This window comes from Nicotiana tabacum, chromosome 22, assembly GCF_000715075.1.
Source record: "Nicotiana tabacum cultivar K326 chromosome 22, ASM71507v2, whole genome shotgun sequence".
Classification (NCBI taxonomy): Eukaryota; Viridiplantae; Streptophyta; class Magnoliopsida; order Solanales; family Solanaceae; genus Nicotiana; species Nicotiana tabacum.
Genome location: NC_134101.1, coordinates 225,798,414 through 225,811,305, shown reverse-complemented (window position 1 = coordinate 225,811,305; position 12,892 = coordinate 225,798,414).

Below are 12,892 nucleotides of genomic sequence, written 5' to 3'. Positions count from 1 at the left end.
GTATAACAAGGGAATACATTTCATGTCTTTACAAATTAGGCGCCCACCTGTATTAACAAGGGAATACTTTTCATGTCTTTACCAATTAGGCGCCCACCTGTATAACAAGGGAATACTTCTCATGTCTTTACAAGTTAGGTGCCCACTTGTATAACAAGGGAATACATTTCATGTCTTTACCAATTAGGCGCCCACCTGTATAACAAGGCAATACTTTTCATGTCTTTACAAATTAGGCGCCCACCTATATAACAAGGGAATACATTTCATGTCTTTACCAATTAGGCGCCCACCTGTATAACAAGGGAATACATTTCATGTCTTTACAAATTAGGTGCCCACCTGTATAACAAGGGAATACTTCTCATGTCTTTACAAATTAGGCACCCACCTGTATAACAAGGGAATACATTTCATGTCTTTACAAATTAGGCGCCCACCTGTATAACAAGGGAATACTTTTCATGTCTTTACAAATTAGGCGCCCACCTGTATAACAAGGGAATACTTTTCATGTCTTTACCAATTAGGCGCCCACCTGTATAACAAGGGAATACATTTCATGTCTTTACCAATTAGGCGCCCACCTGTATAACAAGGAAATACTTTTCATGTCTTTACAAATTAGGCGCCCACCTGTATAACAAGGGAATACATTTCATGTCCTTACCAATTAGGCGCCCACCTGTATACCAAGGGAATACATTTCATGTCTTTACAAATTAGGTGCCCACCTGTATAACAAGGGAATACTTTTCATGTCTTTACAAATTAGGCAGCCACCTGTATAACAAGGAAATACATTTCATGTCTTTACAAATTAGGCTCCCACCTGTATAACAAGGGAATACTTTTCATCTTTTTACAAATTAGGCACCCACCTGTATAACAAGGGAATACTTTTCATGTCTTTACAAATTAGGCGCCCACCTATATAACAAGGGAATACTTTTTATGTCTTTACCAATTAGGCGCCCACCTGAATAACAAGGGAATACATTTCATGTCTTTACCAATTTGGCGCCCACCTGTACAACAAGGGAATACTTTTCATGTCTTTACCATTAGGCGCCCACCTGTATAACAAGGGAATACTTTTCATGTCTTTACAAATTAGGCGCCCACCTGTATAACAAGGGAATACTTTTCTTGTCTTTACAAATTAGGCGCCCACCTGTATAACGAGGGAATACTTTTCATGTCTTTACAAATTAGGCGCCCACCTGTATAACGAGGGAATACTTTCATGTCTTAGCATTAGGCGCCCACATGTATAACGAGGAAATATTTTTCAGTCTTTACATTTCAGGTCTTGAAATTCGTAACCCACCAAAAGGCAGAAGGTTACAACAAAAGATCTACAGTATAATGCAAGAAGCCACAACTTCAAGCGGACACAACAAAATAAAGCAAACCGGTGTTCAGGAAATCAAGAGGCCGGTGTCATCCCCGTCAGTTCTCGGAAGAAAGAAGCACCGGAATAGACGCAATCCGACAAGAAAGCAAGGCATCAAGAACAAATGCAAGATAGATGGGATCTTGTAATCCGTAGTCTAGCCTAGATTTTTGATTTTTCTTTTAAGCATGGTGTAATAAGGAGGTCAGCAAACAGTAAAAGTAGCATACAACAGCAGTAACATTGCAGTCCCATGGTAGTCCCAGCTACCAAAACTTCCCGAACTACATTGACCTGATTCCTGTTTTAGCCCAGGATATGTAGGAAATCTCTGAAGCAAAGCTTCGGTCAAATCTTTCAAAAAAACGCTTCGCACGGAGTACTCGAACGGGCATAAATCGCTTGTATCCGCTCACTTTATCTTTGCATGAAAACTCTTTGTGTTTTCGGACAAAGAGGAGCAGCTATGAGCACGTGATTTTGCCCTATATGAGAATTACTCAAAAAAATAAATCCAAAAAATAAAACAATTTTTTAATTAATTGCAATTGTTGTGAATTTTATGTTATTTTTCTTGTATTGTTTGCATTTTTTGTTTGTACATGTTTATTTGCTAAATTAATAAAAAAATAAAAATATGTCGCATTTGTATTTAGGATTTAGGTTTGCATTCATGAATAATTAAGTTTGTTTTACAAAAATGAAAATTATAAAAAATAGGCATCTTTTGCATTTTTAGCATTTAATGTCCAAATTGTGTAATTTTATTTTATTGATGTTTAATTTTGGGTGATAATTATTATTAGAAGTTAATTAGTATTTTAATATAATTTTGGTTTTTATAATTTAATTTTAACATTTTAGTTTTATTAATAAGTAAAAGAAAAGAAAACAAAAAAATAAATAGAAGAAGACCGGATTGGGCCTTTTCTTCAATTTTAAACCATAGGCCCAAAGATACCCAACCTTCCCCTGTGACCCGGTCCATTTCAAACCGGGTCGACCCGGTCTGCCCCATTTTTTATTTTGGGTTTAAACCCTAACCTAAACAAAACCTAATCACCCGCCCCTCCCCTCTTCTTCTCCTTCTCTAAAAAAACCAACCACCTCCCATGGCTGCTTCTGCCTCCTCCTCACGTCCGCCATTGACGTGCAGCAGTGTAGTTGCAGCTTCACGACCAACAGCTACCAAGCTTCGTCTTCATCGACGAACAACACCCCTCTTCGTCGAGCTTCGTCGTCTCCCTCGTTGTTGCCCCTTCTTCTTCAAAACGTTCAGCTCCCTCCTCCGTTCACCATTGCCCAAACCACCATCATCTTCTTCCTCGTTCCATGAACGTCAACCAACCATAAACATCCATCACCACGACTGATGCCCAACTCCACGTCGACCAGCTCACCTTCACATCGAACACCTTTACCTCCCATGGCTGCTTCTGCTTCACCTCCCAGCAGCCTCAATAAACATCTACTTCACGTCCAAACCAGCAGCACCTGCTGCTTCCTTCTTCGGTCGACTACCCAAAGAAACCCCAACTCGCCGAAAAAGAAGAGAAAAATCATCAACTTCCCCTCCCCGTCGACCAGCAGCATGACTGCTAGTACTGCCGCTTCTTCGTCTTCTGTTTTCCGCCATGACTGCCTCGTCGAAGTCCAGTTTGAATTCGTCAAGGTTAAAGGGAAGGTGGGGTTTTCGCTGTTCGTCAAGATCCGTAACGTCGAGGTTGTTTGTTCGAGTTGTCCGTTTTCGTTCGAGCTCGTCGTTGTTCATTTCCGGTCAGTTGGTTTAAGTTTCATTTTTGTCCGTAATTTGTTTGATATTTTCGGATCTGAAATTAGATAGGTTCGATATTTTGTTCGTGTTTATCATTTTGTTAATTGGTTAATTAGATAGGTTAATTGGTTTCAAAAAAAAATTGTTAGTTTAATTTTAATGTTATTAGATTCAAATTGAAATTTAATTAATTAGTTTTTCAGTTTGTTCATGTGTTTTTATTTATTAAAAGAAATTGTTAGTTTAATTTTAATGTTGTTATATTCAAATTAAAATTTAATTAATCATTTCTTCAGTTTGTTTCATATGTTTTTATGTATTTTTTAGAAATTGTTAATGTTGTTAAATTCAAGTTAAAATTCAATTAATTATTTCTTCTTCGGTTTAATTTTTATTCGTTTAAAAGAATTTAGTTGTAATATAGAAATATGTTAGTTTAATTGCTTGGATCATCCATCTTTGTTGATTAGCTTAGATTTAATTCTTGTTCATCTTTTGTTTGAAGTTCATTCTTAATCCGGTGATTTAATGTGAGTTTATGTGTTAATTTGAATATTTATCTTGGTTGTAATATTGTTGGATTTAGTTTAAAGTTCAAATGATTATTGAATTTAGAAATTCAAATCTACTTGTTTGTTATGTTCAATTTGTTAATATTATTGAATCTGAAAATATATGTCTTGTTAAAAGATATTGTTCAGTTAAAATAATTCCAGTTTTCTTTGTTGTTCATCATATAGTTTGAGTTTGTTCATAAAATTTGATTAGGAATTGGTTATAGCTGCTATATTTTGGTTGGAATTGATTAGGTGAATTGGTTATAGCTGATGGGGTAGATTGGTAAATTGCAGTATTTTCAGGGTTAAAATGGTAATTTTAGTAAGGTCAGAAGGGTATTTTTGGAATTAAAATTCTGAACAATTGTTTCTTTTGAGTGTTTTGTCTATTAAGATTAAATAATATTTTAATAATATTAAAATAGTACATGGCGGGGGACAAGACATAATGTAGTGGGGGAATAATAATTGTTGAATGTAGGCATGAAGGACAAGACATAATGGTGGAGAATAATGCACTTGTTTAATCAAAAATGGGGAACAAGACATAGTGGGATTGCGGGGCTCAAGAAAAGTTGAGTAAATAATAATAATTATATTTTTATGTAATAGTGGGTTTGGTAAGAGAAAGTGGATGGTTTTATTATTAGATTAATTGATTAAGGGGTCTGTTTTGAGAAATAAATAGGATAGACTTGAACAAAGTTTAGGAGAGGACAGAAAAAAGATAGGGAGAAAAAAGGGGAGATGAATATTGAAGAGAGAGAAAAATTACGAAAATATTAAGACTTCCAAAAATACAAAGAAAAACATTCTGGAAATTCAAAAGAAGAGTAGTATACACCTGATATACAATTTAAATATTCTGATATACGCATTCAGAAATTAAGGGTTGAACATTAACTAGTCTTTCAAATCTGAAAAGATTCCCTAGGCTTCTGTCCGTTGATTGTTGTCGGTGTTTCTGGATTTTTATCTTGATTTTAAAATCTGACACTGGTTTCTCGTTGCTGGTTGTTACCGGTTGCTGGGTGTTGCTGTTGTTATATGCTACTGCATTTCTGCTGATCTCCTTTTTCTTTTGCTTCCATTATTAGGTACACAACTGACACGCTGGTTACTGTAAACTGAAACATGAAGCATGAATACGAAATGAAGAGTTGAAGTTCTTAATTTATTTTAATTATATTCTGAATTTTATTTGGATATATAAATTATTTAGCTTACTCTAATCAGAATCATATAGTTGTTTAATATATATAGTGGAACATCTGATGAAAGCCTAACGGACGAACTATCTATGTATTGCCTAAAAAATAAATAAATGGTGTAGTAACTCTGTCTAGTTAATTTGTTATTGTTGGATGATTATCATGTCTCAAAAAGCATGTTAGCTGATTTAGACTATTCTTAAACATTCAACAGTTAGTTCATTAAACGAATAGACCATTTCGGAACTTGTAGGAATATTGTTTAGTTAAATACTATTGGTCAATTTCAGCATGTAAATGGTATAGAATTAAAATTAGATTGCCAAGTTTTTTTTTTAATTTGACAAACTGTGAACATGCCTAATATAATGTAACTAGGTAGTAATATGTGAATAAGATGGCGCAGGTCCAGTTTTATGCCATACACGTTGGGCCTGGGCCCGCATTGGCAACGGACTGCCCTGATTGCATCATTTTCAGATTTTATGAGTCATATTCGAAACCCAACTATAACAACTCAAACATGTAAATAAATTAAGATCTTTTCTCTTTCATTTTATAGAGACAAAATTTAATAGAGAAAAATGTAGGCATTTTAAGATTGTCCTTTTAAAATAAATGCGATGAGCCTCGCCCAATAAAATGCACAAATTGCGGGGCCCTCAATAAATGTTTAATTGAATACTTAAATTTCGAGATGGGCCGTTTAGCAAATTTCACAGCCTTCTCCAAAGTAATAAAGCGTTAGATTCTTTAGGCACGATTTTAATAATACTACATCCCTAAACTCGGGTGCGCATTTATGCGACCCAAATTCAAATCTCAATGGAGTCAAAACGTGTCAACAACCATGGGTGCATTGATTGCGATGTGGTTCGAGATACGTTTTTCACAATGTTGTAATTCTCTGTTAAAATAATAATAATAATAATAAAAGCGGTAAAGAGTTTAAAGTTTGCACATAAGTTCATAATTGTATAAAATCAGATAATCAAGCCGAATATGACAGTTGAGCGACCGTGCTAGAACCACGGAACTCGGGAATGCCTAACACCTTCTCCTGGGTTAACAGAATTCCTTATCCGGATTTCTGGTGCGCAGACTATTAAACAGAGTCATTCTTTTTCTCGATTCGGGATTAAACCGGTGACTTGGGACACCATAAATCTCTCAAGTGGCGACTCTAAAATAAATAAATAAATCCCATTTCGATTGTCCTTTAATTGGAAAAAACTCCCTTCCGCGCCCTTCGCGGACGGCGCGGGCGAAAAAGGAGGTGTGACAATATTATCTAATTTACTAATAAGTGGATAAAAGAATAACAATTCCCACTCCCAAAAAAACCGTGGCAGCTAGCCACCTTATATGACTAAGGCCATTCCTTGATTATGTGTCACAGGACTAAATATCCTTTCCAATTCCAACGAGAATTACTAAACCTGCTAAAATTGTCTAGGAGAGAGTATTAGTTCTTTTACATCCTTTTACCTCCCGTTCTTGTTGTTGCGTTAGGATTTTACACTAGTAATTTTTTTTGAAATCTTCTTTCAGAGTTATGTTTTTTACTTCTTACCCTTTCTACCAAAAATCCCATGAAGCATTTTAATGTCATTTTTTCCTTCATAATCCCTTTCCACGCATTTGTCCTATGTGTAAACATTTCTTTAAGGACCATCCATAAATCTGTCCATCTTTTGTTTGATTGCAACCATACTTCATATCTACACTATGATATTCATGTCTTTCAAAATCTCACAAATGCAATTCAGTTAGGGATTGGACTGCTTTTATCGATTTTGAACTTCTGGCAGTTAGAGCCCATATAGTTGTTTCTTCACATGCAAATTCGCACAACCACGTTTTCCATCAATGTATGTTAAGGCTATCCCTTCTTTCTTTTGGCATGGTTCAAATTATACAGAAGAAACGAGCAAACACACAGTTTCCATAAATTACTCTATTTATAGAAATATTAGAGGTGTCTATATTCTTGATTCCCCATGAAAATTATTATTATCTTCTGTTCACGGATCTCGGAATAATACGCAGTTGAAAAAAGTTATCCGGAAAGAACATTGAGATTATTACATATTCTTCATGCATTTCACCCATTTATACATGTGCATTGACCCATGACCAGATGACGTTATATACGCGTATATATTTAAATATATGTTGTCACGACCCTAACCCCGAACCCGGTCGTGATGGCGCCTCTCGTGAAGACAAGGCCAACCAATTTACACAATTCACCCTCTTAAACAGTTAAATAACATAAAGATACTTCAAACATGATTCAATAGCAATATTTAGCGAAAATAGAGATAACAAAACGGAAACCCAACCCGACACAACCGAGGGTGTCACAAGTCACGAGCATCTATTAGAGTATAAATGCAACTACAAGGTCTGAAATATACAAAAATAGGACTGATGAGCAAAAAGAGAGACAAAATGGTGCTGCGAACGCTGACAACCACCTTGCTAAACTTCGATAACTCGGCCACCGATTAGCCAAAACCCATTACCGGGTATATAAATACCTGCATCTACACACAAGGTGCAGGGAGTAAAGTGAGTACTCCAACTCAGTGAGTAATAAAGATAAATAACAACTGAGCAGTAATAAATCACGTAAGGTAAACCAACATGCTGTATAGAAGCAGTATAAAACCTTTGAGAATAGCAATGAAGCTGAGAAATCTTTAGAAACATCTGAGCGCAGTTCAAAACCCTCTTTCGAAAATCACTTTTTCAATAGTTACGCAAATGAACGCAAAAAAGTTAGTGCCTATAAGCATAGAACATCCGCCCATCGGGTACAAATACCATAGTATAACAGATAAAATGCCAAGTAAATATGAAAGATGAACACATAAAGATTTGCCCATCGGGCTATCTCTCAGAACAGTACCAACCCCTCGGGCTCACTCTCAGAATAATATCAGCCCCTCAAGCTCACTTTCATAATAATATCCGCCCATCGGGCTCACTCTCAAAACAATATCAGCCCCTCGGGCTCACTCTCAGATCATGGTAGGTACCCGCGATCACTGTGGGGTTGCGACTCCAGAGGGGCCCTTTATGGCCCAAGCGCTATATCAAGCCACCTCGTGGTGCATAAACGTATCTCAGGCCCTCGGCCTCATATCACTCAGCATATCCTCACATATGGCCTTCGGCCTCACTCAATCTGAAAATCATCACAAGCCCCTCGGGCATTAGTAAAAGAGTAGTTCTCAGCCCAAAACATCATTTAGAAATATTATATAAGTTTCAACTCTGAGTAAAAGTGGCTGGGTTAGTAAAATAGTAGATATCAACAGGATTGAGTTCAAATAATAAGTCAAAGCAGTGAGAAAATAGTGATATAAATCCCCGAAGGGTTCAAATAGTTGGCACGAAGCCCAAATATGGCAATCAGCCCAAATCATGATAATAACAAATAAATTTCAGTCAAATACGCGGTAAAATTATCAATCAGGACGGACCAAGTCACAATCTCCAGTAGTAAAAGGCCCCACGCTCATCATCCAACGCGCGTCTTACCTCAATATAGCACTACAATGTGCAATCCGGGGTTTCAAATCCTCAGGACATCATTTACAATCATTACTCACCTCGAACCAGCTACAACTCTAGCTCGCGACGCCATTGCCCCTCGAATCGGCCTCCACGCTTGTCGAATCTATCCAAAATTAGAACGAATACATCACAATATGCTAAAGGAGCAAGGCCCAAGCTAAAAAAATCGAAAATTATTAAAAATCCCGAAATTAGCAAAACCCGAGCCCTGGGCCCACTTCTCGAAACTCATAAATTTTTACATCAATAGATTCCTTATCTCCCCACGAGTTCATACATATAAAAAATTCTCAAATCCTACCTCAAATGGTCCTTCAAATCCGAATTCAAAAGTCCAAAATCCCAAGCCCTAGTTCTTTCATTTTTAGCTTAAGTTCCATGATTTTCTAGGTAGATTTCACAATAGAATTGAGTTTTAGGTCCGAAATTCTCACCTCCAAACGTTTCCCCTTGAATCCCTATCGCGTCCCTTTTTCTAAAAGCGAAATCGGGTTCATGACATTTGGGAGGACAACTCGTTCCCTCTTGGGAATTGGGTTTTTTGAAGAGTCGCCACCTAATGATTAAAGTGCATTAGGACACTAAAGAAGAGTTTGAGTTGGAAAACCAGAGTTCGGGTAAGGGCTAGAAATTATCTCGAGGGGAAGGTGTTAGGCAACCCCCCCAAGATTCACTAGTGTGGTTCCCGACCATGCTACAATTGTGACTTTGAATAACAAGTAAGCAAATAGAAGTCTCAAGTAGAAAAAGGGTTTTCAGATAATATTGTAAGAAAGTTGAGAGTTTGACGAATGTAAAGAAAGCAGAAATTTTAAAGAAATAGTTTGAGAATAAGATAAACAAATAAAGGAAAGAGGGTCCTAGGTTACAAATAATATGGATCACATCAATGCAATACCCGGTAATCACTCATCAGAAGAGGGGTTACACGTGGTAATAGCGCACCGGTCATCATATCCATATCTACCCTTTCCCACCCCGTTAAGTTATTAAGCGCGGAATAGTATCATTACCTATTGCATGCTAGTACCCGCCCCAATCCTATCAGTTCCGAAGGCATTTGGGACCACTAGTCCTAAAGGGAAGGGAGTTTCGGCTTTTCAGAGTTTTAAAAGGATAAAATTCTAGGGCGACAATCAAAGGACATAAGCAATTAGGGGAAAAACAAATAGCAGTTAAGGCTCAAACAAGCCTCCTCACTCAGAGGAGAAAATATATAACATGACTTCAAATACTGGTTATGGTCTGAATTAAAGTGTTAGGACATGCTGATTTATCACATATTTCTCAGATGAAAAGTCCAAATTAGGCCTCTACTGGTTGTAATTATCAAAGACTGATGGAGTTAATTAATTACCTAATGGCTTGCCTAGGTGAAACCTATAGGCAAGATATCTAACGATGCTTACTCTGATTTGAAAGAAGGATTATTGATTATATATATAAAAAAATAAGATCTGCAGATATTAAACAACATTACTACTGACTTTAGACTTGTAAACAATTCAGATTCCCTTAATTACTCTTATAGGCATACTTTCTAAGCGACGTCGGTTTAAAATAATTATGAAACTGCAGGAGTCCTATAGACATGGTATCTAGGATGCATTTTGTTATTGTTAAACTACAACTGTTTGCCTAATGATGAAGGTATATGCGAAAGTGCAAAAAACCTATAATCATGATTTCTACATGTAGAAGTGCAGAAAAAACCTACAGACATGATTTCTATATGATATGCAGAAGTGCAGAAACTTATAGGCAAGATTTTTATATGATATGCAGAAGTGCAGAAACTTATAGGCGGGATTTCTATATGATATGCAAAAGTGAAGAAACGTATAGGTAGGACTTCTAATGCAAAAGTGCAGAAACTATAGGTAGGATTTCTATATGAATTGCATAAGTGCAGAACTTGTAAATAGTAACATTTGTGAGCATGTTCTCTACCCTTTGCATACATAAATGACCCTCCTCTTTTTACTTAGAACTCCATAAGTTATTATAAAATATTACAGACCAGAATGAATCAAGAAAAGTAAAATTACATCAGAAATTTAAGCTATAACCAAGGAGCCTAATTCAGACTCAAGGTCTAACAATATGAGATGAACCAACTTCTAGGATTAGATTTCCAAAGCCCTTTTTTCATTTGGGATGTGTCAAAGTTCCCTAAGAGCCTCAAGTGGACTCCGGGCAGTGCTTACACCCAAAATATATTGCAGACATAAGCAAGTGCAATGTGGAAGAGCCAGCCCTCAAATGTCCAAGTTCAGAGGGAATTCAAGGTCCCAAAGCAAGGCTCATAGGAGGGGGGCAGAACTTAGAATCAAAGAGAGAGTACAAGTGCATAGAGGGGATTTTAGGGAAGGCCATGACAAGCTGGTGGTCATGCCCAACAATTAGGAGTGCTGGCACACCCCTGACCAGCCTGTTAGCTAAAGTTGGGAGTTAGGATCCATTGAGGATCAGGTTCAGACCTAAGCAGCAACTTGGATGCTGTCAGGCCATGAACCTTAACTCAAACACATAGAAGGGAGTGGGGGTATAGGGAATTCATAACAAATAGCAGATGCAAAGAATTTTTTTTTACATAGTTAACATTAATCACTAAACATGAACAGCAAAGTAAACAAGCTTGCAGAAACTGTAAATAAACACATAGGGGGGTGAGGCAGAAAAGTTAAATTAGAACATACCAGTTTCAGGGAAAACAAACAAGTAAAAGCAGTCTTGAGAAAGCCAAGTTGCAAGCAAATAGTTCCAAAAGATCTCAGAAAGAGTAGAATGTAGTAAGAGTATTGAACTCAAAGTAGTATTGTAAATATGTAAGTAAGTCGAAAGTATTGAACTAAAGGCTTGAGGTATTTAACTCGAAGTAGTGGTGTAAAAGTATTGAATTGGAAGTTTGTTAAAAGTGCGGAAGGGTAGTCCCTTTTATAGTGCAGAGAAGCAAGTAAGAAAGGTAAGAAAATAATTTGCAATCAATCACATAGAATTTTCCTTCAGTTAAGGGATTTGATTTCCAATGGGTAGAAGACATTTAAGGAAAGCAATTTTGATTAAGACCTTTCCAAAGTAGCACAAAAGGGGTAAATACATAGAAGTTTATTTAAGGAAAAGCTCAGTGGTACATGGCTTGGAAAAAAAATAAGGAAAGGGAATTAATCAAACGGCCAGGGAAATCAAAGTTACAGGTTTAATCTCGAATGAACCAAGTCGGGAAAGGTAAAGAAGGTTCAATTAGAGAGAATCAGTAATAATCAGTCAGGACTTATTAAAAGGAATTCGAAATCAATAAATTCGTCGGTAAAGACCTTTTGAAAGAAGAGTTCCCATATATAAAGCACACACACAAATGAATTAAGAAGTTATATAGAAGAGAGTTTACTCAAAGAGAGGTTCATAATCATGAGCAAGAAAAGGTAAAAGTCCAGTTTGCAGACTCACAATGAGTCTGAGAGTTCGGGGTCCCAAAGCGGAACCCTAACTCGCACAAATTCAAAATTGCCAAGAAACCCCCAAATCCCTGAGTTTCATAGAGATAATAAAGCAAGTCACTGAATCACGCTCAACAACCCCTTTCAAAGACTAATGTGAAACAAACAGACACGATACAAAAAAAGAAAGCTAATTTGAGGTCATAGAGAACATATTCGAGAAACTTGGAACTTAAACAAGTTCAGAAAAGAAGAGGTGATACAGACTTAAATTAAAATAGAGGAAACATGTTCAGCAAGAACACAAACGGAGTCTAATAGAGCAAACAAAAAATCAAAAAAACAAACTCAACAGTAAGCACATATAGTAGAACCGTAAGGGTAACATAACAAGGATTAACAGGTATAGTAGATAAAAAAGAGTAGGAGAACAGTACAAGCATAGAACAGACAAACACACATAAAGAAAGAATCAGAAAGATCTTTTTGAAAACTTTTTCAGAAACGATTTTTGAAAAGAAAATTTGGGGTAAACACTTTAGAAGCCCAGTAGAACACGAACATACCATAGATCTAAGAAAATAAATAGAGAAGAGCCTCGAACAACTTAGGGTTTCGGAGAAACCCTAGAAATGAGAAAGGCTTGGAAGAAAAATCAGATCCTGAGTCGAAGAGGTGAGGAATCAGGCTCCTGAGGCCTGAATGTGCCAGAGCATGGCCGGAGGAGCTATAGAAATGAAGATTTGAGAAGATCTGGAAGTCAGCCTTCAAAACCTTGAACACCCAAGGTATAATGATGGAGAGGGGCGAGTACAGACTTTCCATTGCCTGAGAAGCCAGGGATTCCGGTGAAAACATGGTGAAATATGGTAGGAGGAGGCTAGGGTTTCGAAGAGCTGATGAGAGGATTTGAGAGCGTTTGGGATTCA